The sequence below is a fragment of the Chiloscyllium punctatum genome, chromosome 25 (genome assembly GCF_047496795.1).
Source record: "Chiloscyllium punctatum isolate Juve2018m chromosome 25, sChiPun1.3, whole genome shotgun sequence".
Lineage (NCBI taxonomy): Eukaryota > Metazoa > Chordata > Chondrichthyes > Orectolobiformes > Hemiscylliidae > Chiloscyllium > Chiloscyllium punctatum.
In genome coordinates this window covers 11,790,424-11,812,767 of record NC_092763.1, presented here as the reverse complement: position 1 = coordinate 11,812,767, position 22,344 = coordinate 11,790,424, and positions in this window count along the sequence as shown.

Genomic DNA, 22,344 nt, shown 5'->3' with positions numbered 1-22,344 from the left:
TCAAACACCTGGCCTGGTTCATTACCAAGCACCAGATCCAATGTGGCCTCCCCTCTTATTGGCCCTTCAAAATACTGTGTCAGGAAACATGCCTGTATACACATTGGACAAAAACTGATCCATCCGACGTACTAGAGCTATAACATTTCCAGTCAATGTTGGGGAAGTTAAAGTCCCCCATAATGAACACCCTGCTTCTTTCATTCCTACTCAGAATAATTTTGCTAATCCTCTCTTCCAATTCCCTGGAACTCTGCGGAGGCCTATAAAAAAAACTCCAAGCAGTGTGACCTCTCCTCTCCTGTTTTTAACCTCAGCCCACACTACCTCAGTAGACGAGTCCTCATCAAAAGTTCTCTCAGCCACCATTATACTATCCTTGACTAACAAGGCCACACACCCCCTTCTTTTACCGCCTTGTCTGTTTTTAATGAAAGATCTAAACCCTGGAACCTGCAACATCCATTCCTCACCCTGCTCTATCCATGTCTCCGAAATGGCCACAACATCGAAGTCCCAGGTACCTACCCATGCTGCAAGCTCACCTACCTTATTTCGGGACACTTCTGGCGTTGAAGTAGACACATGTCAAACCAACTTGCTGTCTGCCAGCACATTCCTGTGACCCTGAAATCCTGTCCCCGTCCTTCCTACTCTCATCCTCCTGTGCACTGCAACTACACCTCTGGTTCCCATCCCCCTGCTGAGCTAGTTTAAACCCATCCGAATAGCACCAGCAAATTTCCCACCCAGGATATTAGTACCCCTCTGGTTCAAGGGAAGACCGTCCTGTTTTTGAAAAGTCCCACCTTCTCCAGAATGAGCCCCAATTGTCCAAATTCCTGAAACCCTCCCTCCTGCACCATCCTTGCAGCCACATATTCAGCTGATATCTCTCCCTATTCCTTGCCTCGCTATCACGTGGCACGGGTAACAAACCAGAGATAACAAATCTGTTTATTCTAGCTCTCAGCTTCCACCCTAGCTCCCTGAAATCCTGACTTACATCCCTATCCCTCTTTCTACCTACGTCATTGGTACCTACATGGACAACGACATGAGGCTGGTCACCCTTTCCCTTCAGGACCCCAAGGATATGGTCCGAGACATCACGGATCAACGTGAGTCTCGTTCATTCCCAACAAACCTTCTATCTGAGCCTCTAACTATTGAGTCCCCAATGACTAACACTCTCCTCCTTTGCCTCCTTCCCTTCTGTGCAACAGGGACAGGCTCCGTGCCAGAGACCTGGGCCCCACTGCTTGCTCCTGGTAAGTTGTCCCACTCAACAGTTATCAAAACGGGATACATGTTTTTCAGGGGAACGACCACAGGGGATCCCTCCACTGACTGTTTTTTCCCCCTTTTGAACAGTCACCCAGCTTTCTTGGTGCCTAGGAGTAACTACCTCCCTATAACTCCTATCTATCACAGCCTCTGCCTCCCGAATGATCCAAAGTTCATCCAGCTCCCACTTCAGTTCCCTAACACGGTCTTGGAGGAGCGAGAGTTGGGTGCACTTCCTGCAGATGTACTTGGATGGGACACTAATGGCATCCCTGACCTCAAACATCATGCAGGAGGCACATTGCTCTCCCTGCACTGCCATCCCTGCTCGTTCACTAGTCACAAAGGAAAAAGGAGACGCTTACCTGATATGTCCCTGGTCTTTAAAGATAGAAGAGGTGGTCGGGTGGGAGGCTCTACAAAGGTAGGGTCTCGGGTTGAGAAGACATTGACTTAAAAAGCATCACGGAAATAAAAATAAGAAGTCCCTCCTTTCCCAGAAACCTCTGCTTTCTGACTTCAAATTTAAAAGCACAAATCAGTGACTCACCACTCCTGGCAGGCCCCTGGTGCAAGCTCCCGCCCTTCGAGTTGCTGCCGCTGCTGAAAAACAGAAATCATTCTGGTCACTAACTCCTTTACCAAGTTCCCTTTTGTATGGTAAATCAAAGATACCACTAGTGAAATGTTTATTGAAAAATTGACTGCCATATTTAAGATGTTGGGTGTTCCTCAATAAATTGTATCTGACAATGGGCAGAAGTACACTGGTACACCCTTTCAAGGCATGTAAGAAATAAGGTGTTTACCGTAATACCTTTCTCTCTTAGCCTCAGTCTCATAAAGCACATTGTTCTTACTGTCATGTCCATGCAAGTCATGAGTAAAATGATGTGCCAGATTTTTGGATAGCTTTATTAAATCATTGTGGTAGTAGCAGACTGCAGAGGATCCAACGATAGGTGGGGTGGGATACAGTGAGAAGAATGGTCTTAGATGAATATACACACACTGGTCAGTTGGGTGCATCAGTGGCAAATAGAATTCAATTCGAATAAATATGAAGTGATGAACTTGGGAAGAACAAACGAAGCAGGGGCCTACATGATGAATGGTAGGACACAGGGAACATTGAGGAACTCAGGAACCTTAATGTGCATGTGCAATAGTCCTTTAAGGTGTTGTGGTTCTGTTCGCCGAGCTGGGAATTTGTGTTGCAGACGTTTCCTCCCCTGTCTAGGTGACATCCTCAGAGCTTGGGAGCCTCCTGTGAAGCGCTTCTGTGATCTTTCCTCCGGCATTTATAGTGGTTTGAATCTGCTGCTTCCGGTTGTCAGTTCCAGCTGTCCGTTGCAGTGGCTGGTATATTGGGTCCAGATCGATGTGCTTATTGATTGAATCTGTGGATGAGTGCCATGCCTCTAGGAATTCCCTGACTGTTCTCTGTTTGGCTTGTCCTATAATAGTAGTGTTGTCCCAGTCAAATTCATGTTGCTTGTCATCTGCGTGTGTAGCTACTAAGGATAGCTGGTCGTGTCGTTTTGTGGCTAGTTGGTGTTCATGGATGCGGATTGTTAGCTGTCTTCCTGTTTGTCCTCTGTTGTGTTTTGTGCAGCCCTTGTAGGGGATTTTGTACACTACATTGGTTTTGCTCATGCTGGGTATTGGGTCCTTTGTCCTGGTGAGTTGTTGACTGAGAGTGGCTGTTGGTTTGTGTGCTGTTATGAGTCCGAGTGGTCGCAGTAGTATAAAATGTATAAAATGTTGGCTGTCAGTTCGGAAATGCTCTTGATGTATGGTAGTGTGGCTAGTCCTTTGGGTTGCGGCATGTTCTCGTTCTGTTGTCTTTCCCTTAGGCATCTGTTGATGAAATTGCGCGGGTATCTGTTTTTAGCGAATACATTGTATAGGTGTTCCTCTTCCTCTTTTTGCAGTTCTGGTGTGCTGCAGTGTGTTGTGGCCCTTTTGAACAGTGTCTTGATGCAACTTCTTTTGTGTGTGTTGGGGTGGTTGCTTTCGTAGTTTAGGACTTGGTCTGTGTGTGTGGCTTTCCTATACAGGAGGAATAGGAAAGCCACACACACACACACACAGACCAAGTCCTAAACTACAAAAGCAACCACCCCAACACACACAAAAGAAGTTGCATCAAGACACTGTTCAAAAGGGCCACAAATTTTGAGGTCCTTTAAGGTGTCAGATCAGGTGGTTAAGAAGGCGTATGGTATATTTCAGTTTATTCACCAAGGCATTGAGTTAAGAGCAGGGATTCTATGCCAGAATTGTATAAAATGTTGATCAGGCTACAGGCTACTGTGTGCAGTGCTGGAATCTACATAATAGGAGGGATGTGATAGCACTGGAGAGGGTGCAGAGAAGATTTAGCAGGATTTTGCCTGAACTTAGACTTTTTTAGATTAAATTACTTACAGTGTGGAAACAGGCCCTTCGGCCCAACAAGTCCACACCGCCCCACCGAAGCACAACCCACCCATACCCTGACATTTACCCCTTACCTAACACCAAGGGCAATTTAGCATGGCCAATTCACCTGACCTGCACATCTTTGGACTGTGGGAAGAAACCGGAGCACCCGGAGGAAACCCACGCAGACACGGGGAGAACGTGCAAACTCCACACAGTCAGTCGCCTGAGGCGGGAATTGAACCCAGGTCTCTGGCGCTGTGAGGCAGCAGTGCTAACCACCGTGCCGCCCACGGTGTTGAACAGTATTGAACAGAGATGGAATAGATTGGGGGTATTTTCATTGATCAAAGGAGATTGAGAAGCATGAAACTGAGGGACTTAATGCAGACAGGAAGAATCTTTTTCTATTGATGTTGGGGGGAGGGGTGGAATCAATGAACAGGGGCACTAATTTGAGAAGAAGGTTCAGAGGGGATGTGGGCAAACCTTTTACAGTCAGAAGGTGATGGGAATCTGGAACTCACAGCTTATAAGGATGGTCGAGGCAGAAACCTTCATAACATTTCATATGCTGTGTACTTGAGGTGCCAAAGTGTACAAAGCAATGGGCCTAGTGCTGGAAAATGGGAATAGGTTTGTCCTCCTCCACAATCCTGAAGAAGGGTTATACTCAAAATTCTTCCAGTCTCCTGGTTGCCCACTAATATCCTGTGATAGCTTTTGCAAAAATCCATAACTCTCAGGTGCCAAAATTAGGTGATTTAGGTTTGTAATTTTATTCTTTAGAGTTTTCACAGTACTTGCTCCTAATTATATATTTTCTTATACATGCAAGGGATAGATGTTGCTGGTTAGGCCAATATTTGAAGCCCATCCCAAGTTGTCCTTGAGAAGATGTTAATGAGCCACCACCCTTAACCATGCAGGTACACCTACAGTGTTATTAGAGTGGAAGTAACAGGATTTTAATATTGTGGTAAGTGAAGGAATGGTGATACATTTCCAAGTCAGGATTGAAGCTTGCTGTTGGTAAGATTTCCACTTACCTGCTGTCACTGCACTTCTTGATAATAGAGGTCAAAAGTTCAAAAGTTTCTCTTGAAGTCTTAAAGAGTTTATGCAGTGAATCCTGCATATAAGGCATTAGCTTTTTCATCTTTGATACTTTCAGTCCAAAAGTAGCAAAAGCCTTGGTCTCCATTGGAAACCATTGGCTTCCACATTGATGAAAAAGTTGCATGTACCAGTTAGTATCTGAAAAGGTTGCCAGTGGCCTGAGGTACGCTCTGCCATTTGGATATAAAGACTGGACCTGGGAGGAGCAGCCTGTTTGTGTTTGTCAGCAGTGCACTCCTTGCTGTTCAAGTGCTTATTTCCGATAGCTAACAGAAATGGATACTGGCTTTGAAGACTAAACTTGGATCTTACAACAGACTGTCACAAAACTCAGGTATAATATATTCACCTAAACACGTCATGTATTAAATGTAAACCAAAAGAACTGTGGATGCTGTAAATTATAAACAAAAACAGAAGTTGCTGGAAAAGCTCAGCAGGTCTGGCAGCATCTGCGAAGAGAAATCAGAGTTAACGTTTTGGGTTCAGTGACCCTTCCTCAGTTTCAGTCACCGGACCCGAAACATGAACTCTGATTTGTTTTCACAGAGGCTGCCGTACCTGCTGAGCTTTTCCAGCGCCTTCTGTTTTTGTGTATGTAATAAATGTATTCTGTTCAATAAGACCAAGCTTTTCCTGTCCTGACAACATAATGTGTGCAGCCTTCCTCACTTGATGGCAATTGCTTAGGCTCATATTAAAAAGGAAGGATTGGTAGGATTGAATCTATCCAAAGTCCTTAGGTGAACTTGGTTGTGAGCTTGCAGATGAGGATTGCTTGCAGCTCTGTAATTAACTGTAGTCTATTTCTTCCTCGGTATTTTATATTAGAGGACTAAAAGCCATGATCAAGGATCAATTAGTTAAGCAATTACCTATTAACTGTAAGTTATAACTTTAAGAATACTCTCCATGGTAGAGGACTCCCACTTCTCCTGTTTACATGAAATCTTTGTGTTTCGATGAGTTACTTTCATTCACAAGGTTGAGTTAATTTAGTAGATTTCGATATATATTCTCCAACTCTTCAGTTGTGATTGCAGAGGAAAGTTTAATTTGAATCTTATTGATAAATTCTGAAGACTACATTTTAATTTGTGTTTTCAAAGCATGGCTTACATGAAATTAGATGTGGTACCAGGAAAACTCAGAATTTATTGATAAATTTACCTGGAAGAAGGTATTAATATTTTTCCAACTTAATTGTCACTAAATTTGTAGCAGTGCATGCATAGTGTCAATCAATAAATGTCAACTGAGGACATTGAGGAAATAAAGAACTTGAATGAAAGATCTGGATACTTTCAGGTTTACCTCCAGGGCTGGGAGACATGTAAACCAAACATATATTGAGTCCCAGATGTAACTCTCCATTGGAGATACAACAGAACATGGCTCTGAGCAACCTCGAAGTTGTAGATACTTCATATTTGTTAAACAACCTAACAAAATTGACCATACTGATGTAATCTTTTAAAATGAATATGTGAGAATTCATAACCAAAAGAACTGCAGATGCTGTAAATCAGAAACAAAAACAGAAGTTGCTGAAAAAACTCAGCAGGTCTGGCAACATTTGTGAAGAGAAATCCGAGTTAATGTTTCAGGTCCAGCGACCCTTCCTCGGTTTGGGTCACTGGACCCAAAACATTAACTCAGATAGCTCTTCATAGATGCTGCCATACCTGCTGAGTTTTTCCAGCAACTTCTGTTTTTGTGTATGTAATAAATGTATTCTGTTCAATAAGAGCAAGCCTCTCCTGTCCTGAAAACACAATGTGTGTAGCCTTCCTCACTTGATGACAGTTGCTTAGACTCGTACTAAAAGGAAGAATTGAATCTATCCAAAGTACCTTAGGTGAACATGTCCGCAGTATATGCCAGTAAAAAAAAAAGTTAATTATTAGCATCCATGTCTTTAGGCTGCTGACAATGTCGATATTGTGTCAGTATGGTTCTGCAAAAGAGAGAGAGAGAGAGAAATGTCTGTCAGTGAGTGTTGTGCATTGTATTTTTGATTTGATTTATTGTCACATGTATCTCAGTACAATGGAAAGCTTTATTTACAAGAAGTACAAGTACATTGTAGTAAGCAAGGACGTACAGATCATAGGGCGAAAAACAACTTGGACAGAGGCAAACAGGTTACATCGCACAGACTGAGCGCGAGGCAAAATCAACAATAGAAAAATCAGCATTATTTGAAGTTAGACAGTCCATTTGTCAGTCTAAATAACAGCCGGGGAGAAGCTGTTCTTGAACCTGCTGGTGCATGTGTTCAAGCTTCTGTGATGCAGCTGCCATGGGTGAATAGTTGGCAATGTATGCACGCTGAAAGATGTGATGTGAGGCTTGTACCAGGGTTCATTGTGCGAAGGTTTAGCAAGGCTTTGAGTATGAAGAATGAGTCCTGATTCATGGAGATTAATGATAGTTAAATGAAGAATGGGAGAGGGTGACTTCATGATGTTTACAGAGAGTGTTTGTTTTTGTAGGATCATGCATTTAAAGATGGGTACACTGACCTTTTTCTCTCCTTTAGGATCATTAAATTTCTACCGGTACTGCATTCAGATTTTTGAGTGAAAACACTTGGATTGAAATAGTCAATCATCTGCTCCCATTGCCTTGTCAGAGTTTGTCTGGCAGACTGCCTTGTCTAAATGTAAGGTTATCTCGCCTCTCATTCATCTGCTGCACCAAAACCTCCAGTGTTAAATCTGAGAGGCTTGGTATACACTCTCTACCATCTTGCTCCCTTACCCACTATTCTTGCTAAACATGCAGCAACTGCATCAATCAAATTGCACCTCCCTTTCAAGAGCTGCAGGCTGCATTTGTGTAGCAGAGTGCTGTTAGCCTTGCATGAACTTTGGCCTCATCTTTCATCAGTACTGTTAGAACATACAGTTAACTGGTCAAGTAACAGAGGATTGATGAGAGCAGAGCAGTAGATGTGATCTATATGGTCTTCAGTAAGGCGTTCGACAAGGTTTCCCAATGGAGACTAGTTAACAAGGCTGGATCTGATGGAATACAGAGAGAGCTAGCTATTTAGATACAGAACTGGCTTGAAGGTAGAAGACAGAGGGTGGTGGTGGAGAGTTGTTTTTCCGACTGGAGGCCTGTGAGCAGTGGAGTGTCACAAGGATCGGTGCTGGGTCCACTACTCTTCATCATTTATATAAATGATTTGGATGTGAGCATAATATGTATACTTAGTAGATTTGCAGATGACACCAAAATTGGAGGTATAGTGAACAGTGAAGAAAGTTACCTCAGATTACAATGGGTTCTGGATCAGAAGGGCTAATGGGCTGAGAAATGGCAGATGGAATTTAATTTAAATAAATGCGAGGTGCTGCATTTTGGGAAAGCAAATCTTATACACTTAATGGTAGTGTCGTAGGGAATGTTGCTGAACAAAGGGACCTTGGAGTGCAGCTTTATAGCTCCTTGAAAATAGAGTTGCAGATAGGTATGATAGTGAAGAAGGCATTTGATATGCTTTCCTTTATTGGTCAGAGTATTGAGTACAGGAGTTGGGGGGTCATGTTGTGGCTGTACAGGACATTAGACCACTTTTGGAATATTGCATGGAATTCTGGTCTCCTTCCTGCTGGAAGGATGTTATGAAACTTAAAAGGGTTCAGAAAAGATTTACAAGGATGTTGCCAGGGTTGGAGGATTTGAACTATAGAGAGAGGTTGAATAGGTTAGGGCTGTTTTCCCTGGAGCGTCAGAGAGTTTTATAAAATTATGAGGGACATGGATAGGATAACTAGCCAAAGTCCTTTCCTTGGGGTAGGGGAGTCCAAAACTAGAAGGGATAGGTTTAGTGTGAGAGTGGAAAGATATAAAAGAGACCTAAGGGGCAACTTTTCCATGCAGAGGGTGGTGTGTGTATGAAATGAGCTGCTAGAGGAAGTGGTGGAGGCTGGTACAATTACAACATTTAAAAGACATCTGGATGAATATATGAATAGAAAGGGTTTGGAGGGATATGAGCCAAGTGCTGGCAAGTGGAATTAGATTGGGTTGGGATATCTGGTCGGGGACAAGTTGGACCAAAGGGTCTGTTTCCATGCTGTACATCTCTATGACTCTACTGCTTTCACTTCAAGAAACAGGAATGGAATGACTGGGAATCACAATCTCCCTATTTATTTCTGGGGAGTACCTAATGTCCCATTCCTTTTCATGATTCAGTTGTCCCAAATACATGGCAGGAAAAGAAAATACTAAAAGTTGGAGAACATTGAAGAAATAGCTGCAAGATATTGGGCAGAACAGAGTGATCCTGTTCGTGCAAGAGTGGCTGTCCTTAATCTGAATTCAGTGAAATTATCCCTACTGTTTTTAATTAATCTTTAATGCTGCTTACTGGGGCATGTTAATCACACAAAATGCTGGACTAATTAGTTTCTAACATTGGGAACAACAATTACATATAACTGCATGGAACAGTCAGATCCCTGTAAGAATAAACAGCAGTTAATATTTTTAATTTCCTATTGTCAATTTCTTCGTAAAGTTAATTTCCTCCATATTCCCAGACTTTGCTTCTAATGACATATTCCTCTAGCAGTCGTCCATATAGCTTGTGTTGCAGAAGTCAGCTCCTTGTTATAACTCATGGTCAGCTGGCTCCAGTAACTGATGGTCACCATCAGTGGAGATCATCCAGGTGAATGTTGCAATGGTTTTGTTGGATCACATGGCAGGTGTTTTGCATGACATTACTTTGAGATGCATATTTATTATTTGACCCTTTCAGCTAAAGGTGGACTGTTTGTCATGGAATTACAGGATCCTGGTGTTTGGACAATTGGGTTCGTACTTACAGTAGTAAGAAAAATTGTCATGTGCAATGATTGTTCAGTGTCCCTTTACGGTGTACCTGTTGCTCATCTTTTCTCTCTGCGCTTCTCGTTTTTGGTTCAAAATGTCACAGAAAAAATCAAATAAAACAAATTGGACTCAATTGCAATGTCAAAAAACTTTACAAGCATGTTACCAAAAAACCAAAGTTGTGGCTGCTCTGTTCTATGGTTGGGTGTAGAGATTTATTTAAGACTGTCAAGTTTCCCAAAATTATGCCGTTGAGGTCCATGGTTTCTTGTGCAAGAACTTTGTTTTATAGCTGAAAATGTACATATATTGGGACTACAAAACAAGGTTAGAACTTCTGTCTGTCAACATTTTTAGAAGTAGATTATATGCGGTTATCATCTCAAGCAATATGAAGTTTAGATACTGCTTTAAGCACACGAAACAGAAATGGGATTGTTGGGAACCACAATCTCCCTATCTATTTTTGGACAGTACTTAATTTACCATTCTCTTTCATGGTCCAATTGTTCTGAATACATGGTCTCTCCCTCTCGCTATGTGACATTGACATCACTGTAATTTAATTATTATGCACCCCTTACTCTACAACTAAAGAAAAGAGAATTAATTATGTTCTTTTTCCCATTGTCCCCAGTCACGTAAAGATAGATTTATGATTCATAGATATTTAGATTCATGATAGATTTCCACAAAGAGTGGCATGGTGGGTCAGTGTTTAGCACTCTGCCTCACACGCCAGGGTCCTGGGTTCAATGCCACCCTCAAGTAACATTCTGTGTGAAGCTTGCAAATTTTCCCCATGTCTGCATGAGTTTCCTCTGGGTGCTCCAGTTTCCTCCCACAGTCCAAAAGTGTGCAGATTCAGTGGATTGGCCATGCCAAATTGTCCATAGTGTCCAGGGGCGTGCAAGCTAGATGGATTAGAAATGGGATATATGGAGTTATAGAGATAAAATAAGAGGTGGGTCTGGATGGGATACTCTTCAGAGGGTTGATATGAACAAAATGGGCTGAATGGCCTGCTTCCACACTGTAGGGATTCTATGAAAATAGGGCACTGTTATGGTTCAGAATATTCGGAACAGTATTTAGTTCAGTGAAAACTACCTACATTTTTCAATTTCTTAAACAGGAATGAGTTGCTTCCCATTTAATAATTCCTGTCAATATATCCCTCAAGTGTGAGAACCCCTGTGGAGTCGCATTTAAGTCTTTACGTAACAGACATTAGCGACAATCCTTGAAAATAATGATATAGCATATATAAAATAAAAATAAGTTTTAATGTAAGTGGTGATATAAATATTATATATCTATATTAGTATAACAAAAGTCGGAAGAAGGTAGGAATGATAATATTGTTTAAAGGCAAGTAGTAACTTTGTGAAAATATCAGGAGAAAGGAAGAAATGCAAGGCAATTAACCCCAAACTACTTTTGGTCATAGTCCAAACTGATAAAGTAACTCTGTCTTTAAATTGGAATAGCAACCTTTGGTATATCTATCACCAAATCTCAAGGGATGAACTCCACTCTGTCATTTCATTGCCGACACTTCCTTCTGTGGTTTCTAGTGATTGATGGTTGACTATTCAGCTCCTGCGGTGAATTCCGGAAGAAGTGTTTCTATGAGCTAAATTTCTGGCTCTATTTCAGCTTTTCGAGGCTTCTGTCCAGAGTTTCCCAAACGTCGTCATTGTCTACAGGAATAGTGCCAGAAGAATGGAGGAGAGCAAATGTTGTTCCCTTGTTCAAGAAAGGGAGTAGAGACAGCCCTGGCAATTATAGACCAGTGAGCCTTACTTTGGTTGTGGGTAAAGTGTTGGAAAGGGTTATAAGAGATAGGACTTATAATCATCTAGAAAGGAATAAATTGATTAGGGATAGGTCGTGCCTCACAAACCTTATTGAGGTCTTTGAGAAGGTGAGCAAACAGGTGGATGAGGGTAAAGCGGTTCATGTGCTGTTTATGGATTTCAGTAAGGCATTTGATAAGGCTCCCCATGGTAGGCCATTGCAGAAAATATGGAGGCATGGGATTGAGGGTGATTTGGTGATTTGGATCAGTAATTGGCTAGCTGAAAGATGACAGAGGGTGGTGTTTGATGGGAGACGTTCATCCTGGAGAAGAATGGGTTAGTAAATTTGAAGATAACACTAAGGTCAGTGAAGTTGTGGATAGTGCCAAAGGATGTTGCAGGTTACAGAGGGACATAGATAAGATGCAGAGCTGGGCTGAGAGGTGGCAAATGCAATTTAATGCAGAAAAGTGTGAAGTGATTTGCTTTGAAAGGAGCAACAGGAATAAAGAGTACTGGGCTAAGATTCTTGGTAGTGTCGATGAACAGTGAGATCTCGGTGTCCATGTCCATAGACCCCTGAAAATTTTCACCCAGGTTGATAGGGGGTTAAGAAGACATACGGTGTACTGGCTTATATTGGTAGGGAGATTGAGTTTCAGAGCCACAAGGTCATGCTGCAGCTTTACAAAACTCTGGTACAGCCGCATTTGGAGTACTTCACGTAGTTCTGGTCACTGCATTATAGGAAGGATGTAGAAGTTTTGGAAAGGGTTCAGAGGAGATTTACTAGGATGTTGCCTGGTATGGATGGAGCGTCTTTTGAGGAGAGGCTGAGGGACTTGAGGCTGTTTTCGTTAGGTAGAAGAAGGTTGAGAGGTGATTTAGTCGAGACGTATAAGATAATTGGAGGGTTAGGTAGGATGAACAGTGAGAGCCTTTTTCCTTAGATGGTGATGGCTAGCATGACGGGTCATAGCTTTAAATTGAGGGGAGATACAGATAGGGCAGATGTCAGAGGTAGTTTCTCCACCCAGAGAGTAGTAGGCATGTAGAATGCCCTGCCTACAACAGTAGTAGACTCACCAACTTTAAGGGCATTTAAATGGTCATTGGATAGACATATGGATGAAAATGGTATAGTGTAGGCTAGATGGGCTTCAGATTGGTTCCACAGGTTGGTGCAACATCGAGGGCCAAAAGGCCTGTACTGTGCTGTAATGTTCTATGTTCTATGTATTATGTGGGACCTGAACAAAGCATGATTCTTATCTTTCTCAGACTTAAAAAATCTGACTGCCCTTCATGCTGACAGTCCTTGATGATGTTTCTCAAATGTGTGCCGTTCATTTCGCTGACCGCCATCTGAGGCCAAGCATTATCGCAACGTCATTCAAGGGTCATTGTGGTAGGTGCAGTGAGGACAATTCATCTTTTTAAACAACAGAAAACAGTGAAAATATTGAAGGGTAAACCATTCCCCATCAAAGCTGGAGCAGTAACTATGTTATTCTTAGGAACAAAGAACGTGTGGTCTAAAAGAAAATGCTAGTAATTACATAACTTGTTAATTTCCACTAAATCAAAGCACAATCACTCTTAGGTTTAACTGAATGCATATGAGGTAATAATTCAGTTCAGGTATGTCTAAATATCAAAACTCAAGCAGCAAAGAGATAAAAAAATGATTTTAAATGAAAGTTTTGACTTATTTATTGTCACGTGTATCTTGTTGCAAAATACAGTGACAAGTGTGTGTTGCCACTCTCCAGCACCAGCTGTCTAACTGTACAGTTTTTCTTAAGTGCTCTACCACAGGTCTGTTCGCCATACAGATGGAACAAAAGTCACCTCTCTTTGGTGCCATCTCATCTCACCTGATGCCCCCGCTGCTATGAGTCCTCACTGGACCAAAATAGTGATTTCCATATGTCGGCTTATACCCACTCTTTCTCCCATCAAAAGAAGTATGGATGTTTTACTTCTTAAAAAATAAAGTCATATTCTCTATCTCTTTGTGGGGACTATTGGGATTGAAATATATCACTGACACCACAGCCGTTTGTTCCTACTAGACCATTTTTTTCCTGCCTTTCATTTGGGTTTTGTGATCTCAGCCTCTGGATTTTGTGCTGGAGGGTCTGTGCTACCAGTACATTGAAGATGAGAAAGGAGAGTGATTGTAAAAGGCCTGCATAAGGAGAAGAGCTGCAGTGAATTGACATTTTCATTTCACAATCATACCTCTCAGTGGTCTGCTTTTTTCTGAAAATACCCCTGTGACCCTCACCTGTTTAAATCCTTGTATTCTCCTTCTGTCTTTCACATGAGCTTACCTTTTCCCAAGCTAAAGTCTGCTTCAGGCAACAGGACTGGGAAAATAATTTATTTATCTTCAATTGCCTACAGGCCTTGCAAACATGGTTGTGGCATCACTGAAATATTTAGATCCCAATATGCCTCAAAAAATGAAAGGAATAATGATTTTTTTTTCAAAAGCAGTGTGCAGACATAAATTTATTTCCTCGAAAATGTGTAGTCGTAATATATTGGACTCTGCGCAGAGTAAGTAATGACTTTGAAAGAATTTCTAATGTAAATGAGTTAATTAGTGGGTATTGCATTTCTCTTTAAACAACACCCCTAGAGCTTTGAAGTTTATAGACCATATATCTAAAGATATAGCCACAGGCTGGAACAACATTCACGCTTCATGCTGACAATATCGTAAATGAACGGAGAACTCTGTAAGCTCTAGGAAATAATGGAAACTATTACCTTCTTAAAAACCCCAGTGTTTCTGACCATGTACCACGGGCTTGATTGACAGGAAGAAAATGCAAATACCACAAGCTACCAACTTCTGGGCAGAAGTCAGGCTGACAATGTACTGAAGGAATGCTACAATTTCAGATGTTCTGTCTTTTAGATGAAACTATAAACTGATGCCTCTGTCTCTCTTCTTGAGTGAACACGAAAGATTTACAGTGGTACTTAGAAGAAAATATTTTCCCAAATGCCCTATTAAATACTTACCTTTGAACCAACCTCACTAAAACACAGTTTATACTGGGCGCTATCTAATTTCTGAATGTGGCACCATGCTGTGTGTAGATTGGCTGCTACATTTGCTGCATTGTTGCAGTATATACACTTCAAAGAACGTGGCATTAGCAGTTTTTGTTCTCAGTATTTGTTTATAATGGGCAGAAAGTATGAAGAACTTGCTGCAAAAAGTTACTCAACATGATAAGTATATCCCTGCAGTCAGGTCCAGATTATTTCCTGGTAAACATACAGCAGCAACATAATTTGGAAAATTATTAGACTTTGAGAATAAGAAAATTGGCAGTTACTGCTGGCAGTATTAAATTTGAACAAATTGAGAATAAAACAAACATACAAAACTGAAGCTTTTTTCAAATATATTTTGTACATCACATCCGCATATCGTTTATAAGAAGTAATATGTTTCATGCCAGGCTTTTGGATTTCAATATAACCTTCTGTTTCAGGTGATAAGTTGTAAACAACTTGTTTATGAGGTTATCTAGACCTCCTGATAACATAATGTTATAATATGGGCTTCTTTATATTCATAGCATAACAGGGGGCAAAATTGGATAATACTTCCAGAAAACGGACATAGGGATTATGGGCTACCTGCTCATTTGCAAGATTGTTGCGTTCATTTCATCATGAAACACGCTGTGCGAAGTGAACGCAATTGAAGGTTATCCTGCACTTTCTAAAATAGAGATGCATCCTGATGTTGAAATTGACTGGGCGATACGTTTAACCTGAAGAGACTGATGCAAATCAGCAGAGAATGGACACCAAAGTTCTCCGGTTTAGCACTGGAGGGCCGACGTGCCTCTTTATGGGAGAAGACAGAAGGCGATGTATCATTGCTCCTTCATATGCAGACCATTGGAAACATCCTTTTCACAACAGAGGCTGATGAACTGCAAAGTCCAGAATGGCCCCTGCCGAAGTCTGAAAAGAACTTGATGTGAATAAATTCACCGTCACAGTGCCACCTTTGTCCCTTTGAGGCTTCAGCTTTGACCACACAAATTTCAGTGATGGTCATCCGACTACAGAAAGGATATTATTAAGCTAGAAAGAATGCAGGAAAGATTTACCAGGATTGCGGTCCTGAAAGGTTTGAGTTATAAGGAGAATTGGATAGGCTGGGACATTTTTCCCCGGAGCATAGGAGACTGGTGCAGGGTTGGGGTTGTTGGGGGTAGGGGGGGTCGTGTGTGGAGGGGTTGGGGCGGAGGTGGCTTGATAGAGGTTTTTAAAATCATGAGAGCCATGGATAAGGTAGATAGCCAACAGCTTCTCCCCATTGTAGGGGAGTCTAAAGCTGGAGGGCTTAGGTTTGAGGCATGAGGGGAAAGATACAAGAGTCCAGAGGGGCGATTTCTTTCACACAGGGTGGTGAGTGTCTGGAATAGGCTGCTAAAGGTAGTGGAGAAAGTGAGTAGAATTTTTCATTTCAGAAATATTTAGATCGGTACATAGATGAGTTAGGTATGGAGGAATATGGACCAAATATAGGCAAATGGGACTAGTTTAATTGTGAAAACTGGGCGGCATGAATAGGTTGGGCCAAAGGACCTGATCCATGCTGTGCATCTCTATGACCTGAGGATTTTTTATGCACATATCATTGCTAGTGGCAGGGCAGGGTAAGAACGCAGTAAAATAACTTGCATGATTCTGGGTTTTATAATAGAAGCATGGAGAATAAAACAAAGAAATTATGATGAACCTTTTATAAAAGAGCTGACATGGTCTTACAAGGAATGATGTATGCAAAATTCAGCACCTTATCTGAGGAAGGTTGTGTAGGTGACAGGGAGAGTGTTGGAAAGATTTGCATACACGGTTTGAAGGGGGAGGGACATAAATTACATTCGACTGAAGCAAAGGTTGTTCTCCTTGAGGCGGAGAAGTTTGAGAAGAGTTTCGGTAAAGTTATCCAAAAATCAGGAGCGGTCTGGACAAAGTAAGTAGAGAGAAATTGTTCTCATTGGCAAAAGGGTCAGGAATGAAAGGATGGCAATGTAAGATGAATGGAAAAAGAGCCAACAGCAATGTGAAGAATTTTTTTTAAAGCTATACTGTGAGTATTTAAGATCTGCCATTCACTACTAGAGACCGCAGTAGAATCAGGTTCAGTTGTGACTTTTAAAAGGGTATTGACTAAACAAATAAATATCCAAAGAAGGAGAAATTATATGGTATTGAGAAAAGGGCTAGTGTAAATATTATACAAATCTGTAACTGATAACTCCTTTAAATTGTATTAATATGGTGGAGTCTTTCCTGCTGCTTAATGCACTTGTAGTTACACAAGCTTAAGAGAGGTCAAAAGTTGTATCTTTAGAACCAAATACATGCCGTACATGGAATGATGTTTCAATTTGTCCTCTCCGCATACTTTCGGGGTATACTCTCGGTGCCCATATAAGTGATCTCACCAAAATGGCACCTGAACATACAAAAACCTGAAAACCATCCATAGCTCCAAGAATATGGGCACCCTGCATGCAACGTTTGTGTCCCCTAAAATTGTGTAGCACAGAAGGAGACAATTTTGTCTTTCCTAGCTCTGTCAGTTTTCTGAAGGAGCCTTTAAGTGGGAACATAATTCAATTTACACAGTTAATATTGAATCTCTTTCCATCACCCTTCCAGAAATTGTATTCCAGATTATAACAACTCTCTGCAAACAAATTCTCTTTGTCTTCGCCCAGCTTTTCTTTCCACCATTTCTTTTTTGTTTCCACTTCAGTGGTAAGAAATTCTTCCTATCCACTACCATTAAACATCTCAATGTTTTAAACATATCTTTTTTTTGGCCACTTTCTCGATGATCTTTCCTCTAAGGAGAACTATCACAGCTTCCTTCATCTTCCAAAATAACTAGATTGCCTCATTCCTGGTACCATTCTGTAAATTTCCATTACACCCACACCAGTCCTTGACATCTTTTCTAAAGAGTGTGCCCAGCATTCTCATGCCTGAGGTACAGGAAGTGTCAGAAAATGAATGATTCTTCCTTTAATGATAGACAGGTTTCTGATAGTCAATAGGATTCCTCTTCTGTCAATCAGTGAAGACACGTTTCATGACTTTCTAGCTCATTAAATAGGCTCAATTATGAATGTTTGCAGAAACAAGCAGAGTAGGTGAGATGTTTAGTATTCCATTAAAGTGCTGGATCTTGAAAGCCAGTTCACAAAAATTCAAACAAGCCAATCTGTTAGGTTTCTTCATATTCAGCTGAAAGAGAAAGAACATGTTGTATGAGGCAATTAAAATATAAGCGGGTTAACTGACATTATGAGATGCATTCATCAGGATGTGGAGGTGCCGGTGTTGGACTGGGGTGGACAAAGTTAAAAACACAGGTTGTAGTCCAACAGGTTTATTTGGAAACACTAGCTTCCAATATTGTTCAATATATCATTATAATTGCATGGCACTATGATCTTTTGCTATAAAGTCTGTGTCATATGATCTTGCCCCACGAGTTACCTGATGAAGGAGCAGTGCTCTGAAAGGTAATACCTCCAAGTAAACCTGCTGAACGATAACCTGGTGCTGTGTGATTTTTAACTTTGCCATTCATCAGGATACTATACTTGGGCAGAACTAACCAGTATCTTAACTGACTTTATGCTTGTTACCAATAATGTGAGAGAATGCTTTAGTAGCAATAGCATATTTTTATTCATAGGAGACAATCAGGTATTGAGATGTAACACAACTATCTAATAAATAATATGCAATACATCTATTTACTGTTCATCAAGATTTAACCTATTTTCTACCTTTCTTCTCTATATGATATCCGTGGCCTAGATTAATTCCAGAAAGAAAGATTAGTGTTGGCAAGTTTACCCAAGATATCCCAGATCTTACCTGACATAATAAGGGGAAGAATTTGGATTTATGTAGCACTCCTTGTCACATATCCAAGACATTACAAAGAATTCCAGAACCAAATAGTTCCATTTATAGTGTGGTCACTGTTATCTTGTAGGCAAATATAGCAGCCAACTGTACAGAGCAAAATCCTGAAAATAGCAAATTAAATAAGTATTAATCATTGACAGGTACTGTTGATGAGAAGAAGAATCTTTCAAGATATTCAAATTGAATGACTTACATCCAAATGCAAATGTAGATAAAGCTTTACTAAATGTAAGTAAAGCAATACTCCACTATTGCAGTATCCCCTCAGAATTGCCAGCATAGCATGAAAATACATTTAATGATTAAGGCCTAAAATAGGACTTAAAATGCAGCATCTTCTCCCATGGAGGCAAAAGATCTAGAAACTGAGTTAATTTATCTCAATTGCAATAAATTAAATGAAAATGAAACACTTATCAGAATTGAGAAGAAAAGATTGTCGCTCAGGAATTGGGGAATAGAGCTTTGTTTACTAAATGTGTAAGTGTTAGGTCACAGAATCCACGAACCATGCTGAGATCAAGCAAAGTATGAAATCTGTACTTTTTTTGATCGCCTTGATCTCTTTCAAGAAGACAGTTTTTTTTAACTGAAGACCAGTTTGTCTCATAACGGTAATTAACTGAGCACTGCTAGCAATCTTTATTGCCTAGCGGATAGGACCACCTGTAGGTGTTGGTGTGCGTGTATACATTATCTGGGTTTGGCAGAAATAACACCTTCTCAGACAGCAGCAGATGTCAGACACATTCTATTCATACTTGGTTGTCAGAACTTTCAACTTGGTGAATCTATTTCTGACAAAAAGCAAGCAGCTTCTCCTTACTTCTATTCTAATCAATACATTTTCATGCCTAAGGCCTTTGATTCACTGAAAGAAATCATTCCACAAGCACCTCATCCAATCTCCATTTTGTTTCTTGCATTTTTAAACTGCTATCTCCCTTAAAACAAGCAAAAGCAAAAAAAAGCATTGGACAAGGAATCCTACTTTTGGCTAAACAATTTTGATTTATTGTCAGATATCTAATATCATACATCTTCCAGCACAAGAAATCAAATGATAGTACCATTGTTCCTTCCTGTTGTGTGATAAATTTCATATCAAAGTACTTTCATCAGAATTAATTTCACATTCATTCCTGCCACCTTATTGCTGGCTTTAAGTGGGACTGCTGGTATCGTTAATAGATTTCTTTCAGTTTGGAATTTAATTGGACTACAGGTTGTTCTGTTATAAAGTGTATTTTGTTAACGTGAATTCACTGTAATGCGATTGATGAAATGAGGATATTCTTTCTAAAATGCGAACTTTGAATCTATGTGTTGGTTGTAACACGATTACATTGCCAACACTTTAACTAAAGCGTGATTGATCTATAATGTGGGGTTGCACAAGAATGGCACCATTGAGTTATAGAAGAATTACCTGTATATGCTAAATAAAAATATGTGGAACTCCAAAGTAAACTTCAACAAATCACAAGATTTTACTTTTGAAATAAACAGAAGTAGTTTTGACATTGTTTAAAAAAAGAAAAACAATTCTGTTTCAGATCTCAAACCTTCTTCGATCCCATAGTGAAACCAAGAATTTCGTGACATTTGGGTAGGCATCTATCCATGCAATTTGCTAACTTAGTTCATTCTGAGTGGAAACCCAACAGAGCAAACTCTAAACCAGGTGCTTTTAAATAAAACAGTGGGGTCCTTTCTATAATTAAAGCACATTTACTGTGATTTTTTTTCTCTCTCTCACAGTATCAGAAGCTGGCTAATTGAGCAATACTGACTGACAGTTGGTGAGACTAAGAATCCTGGTTAAGTTCAGTTACATGAGTAGGTTTTCTTTTTCTTACAGTTTGCACAGTTAGGTGCATGTCAGAATCCTGCAATGAACCTGATTAATTCCTTAATCAAAAATATTGTGACATTTTGCTATCAGTAATTTTAAAAAAACATTCAGACATTACGTAGGTAAGTTAAAAAAGTGATTTATGATTGGAGACATCAGTTTGCATTAATATGTAAAGCACGTTCCACTGTCCCCTTTGGAATAAATAATAAGAAATGAAAGCTTAGGTTTTCAGTACATACATGAGCATTTGTTTCATTCCATGTAATTACATGATAAGGGAATTGAGCCATTAAAATTGTTTCGTAATAGTGAAGTTCACTGCAAAAGGAATTCTAGTGCATGTCAGTGTTGGTTGCTACTGAAAATAATATTATATGTGATACCATAAATTCCAGATTATTTTCAAAACCTTAAAAGAAAACATAACCTGGAGAGTAAAAATGATAAATAAATGAAGGAACCAAACTGCAGAAAGAGCTCTCGAGGTTAGTACCTATTGCGCTTCTAGTATCACATTTAAACCAAATGTTTTAGCAGTTTACAATGCATACTATGGCCCACAATATTTATAATAAAGTCAATGATTGCACAACTCTGCAAGGAATACACCACATTGAAAGCAAGGTTGACATTACAAATGATGACCAAAGTCAATTATGTGCGAGTATTGAATTAGGTAAAAAAAAATTCTCCTTGTTTTTGTCTACCAGTTGTTCACAACACAGTTTGCTGAATGAAAATTGCAAGCTGGGAGATACCGCAGAAAAGCACTTTGGTTGTTGCTAAGGAATACTGAATTTGGACTGAGGAGAAAATAAGAGTCATCATGAAACCATGCCTGTGTTCCAGTCGCTCTTGTTTAATTGATTTTGAACATTTGCCTTGAAGGCACAAAATATATGGTGATGCCAAGTAGAGACAGTCATGCAGGTTTGAGAAGCTTGCTATTGTTTGAGATCAGTCTGATAATTCAGCTACAACTGCAGTACCTATTTGTCACTTTTATTCAGAGTTTTCAATACATGCTACACTTTGCAAATGAAGGATGAAAGTTCTTGCAGAATAGAACGTCTCCATGCAGAGCAACAATCCTCCTTCAATTTGGTCTATAACAGACTAAATGTTATGGTGTCTACAAATTCATTTTCTGCCTTGTTTGCCTCAATTCTCTATCGGTGTACTTGAAGCACAAAGCGTATCTCATTTATCCCACATCCATGGGAGATGGGAGATAAGGAAATAGCAGGAGAACTTAACAAGTACTTTGCGTCAGTTTTCACAGTGGAAGACAGGAGTAATATCCCAAAAATTAAAGGGTGTCACCGGGCTGAGTTGAGTATGGTTGCCATTACGAAAGAGATAGTGCTAGAAAAGTTAAAAAGTCTTAAAATTGATAAATCTCCTGGCCCCGATGGGATACACCCTAGAGTTCTGAGAGAGGTTGCTGAGGAAATAGCAGAGGCATTGGTTGAGATCTTTCAAGAGTCACTGGAGTCAGGAAAGGTCCCGGACGATTGGAAGATGGCTGTAGTAACCCCCTTGTTCAAGAAAGGATCAAGGCAAAAGATGGAAAATTATAGGCCAATCAGCTTAACCTCGGTTGTTGGTAAAATTCTAGAATCCATCATTAAGGATGAGGTTTCTAAATTCTTGGAAGAGCAGAGTCTGATTAGAACAAGTCAACATGGATTTAGTAAAGGGAGGTCATGCCTGACAAACCTGTTGGAATTTTTTGAAGAGGTAACAAGTAGGTTAGACCAGGGGAACCCAGTGGATGTGGTCTATCTGGACTTTCAAAAGGCCTTTGATAAGGTGCCACACGGGAGACTGCTGAGCAAGGTGAGGGCCCATGGTGTTCGAGGTGAGCTGCTGGGATGGATTGAGGATTGGCTATCTAACAGAAGGCAGAGAGTTGGGATAAAAGGTTCTTTTTCAGAATGGCAGCCGGTGACGAGCGGTGTCCCGCAGGGTTCGGTGCTGGGGCCACAGCTGTTCGCATTATATATTAAT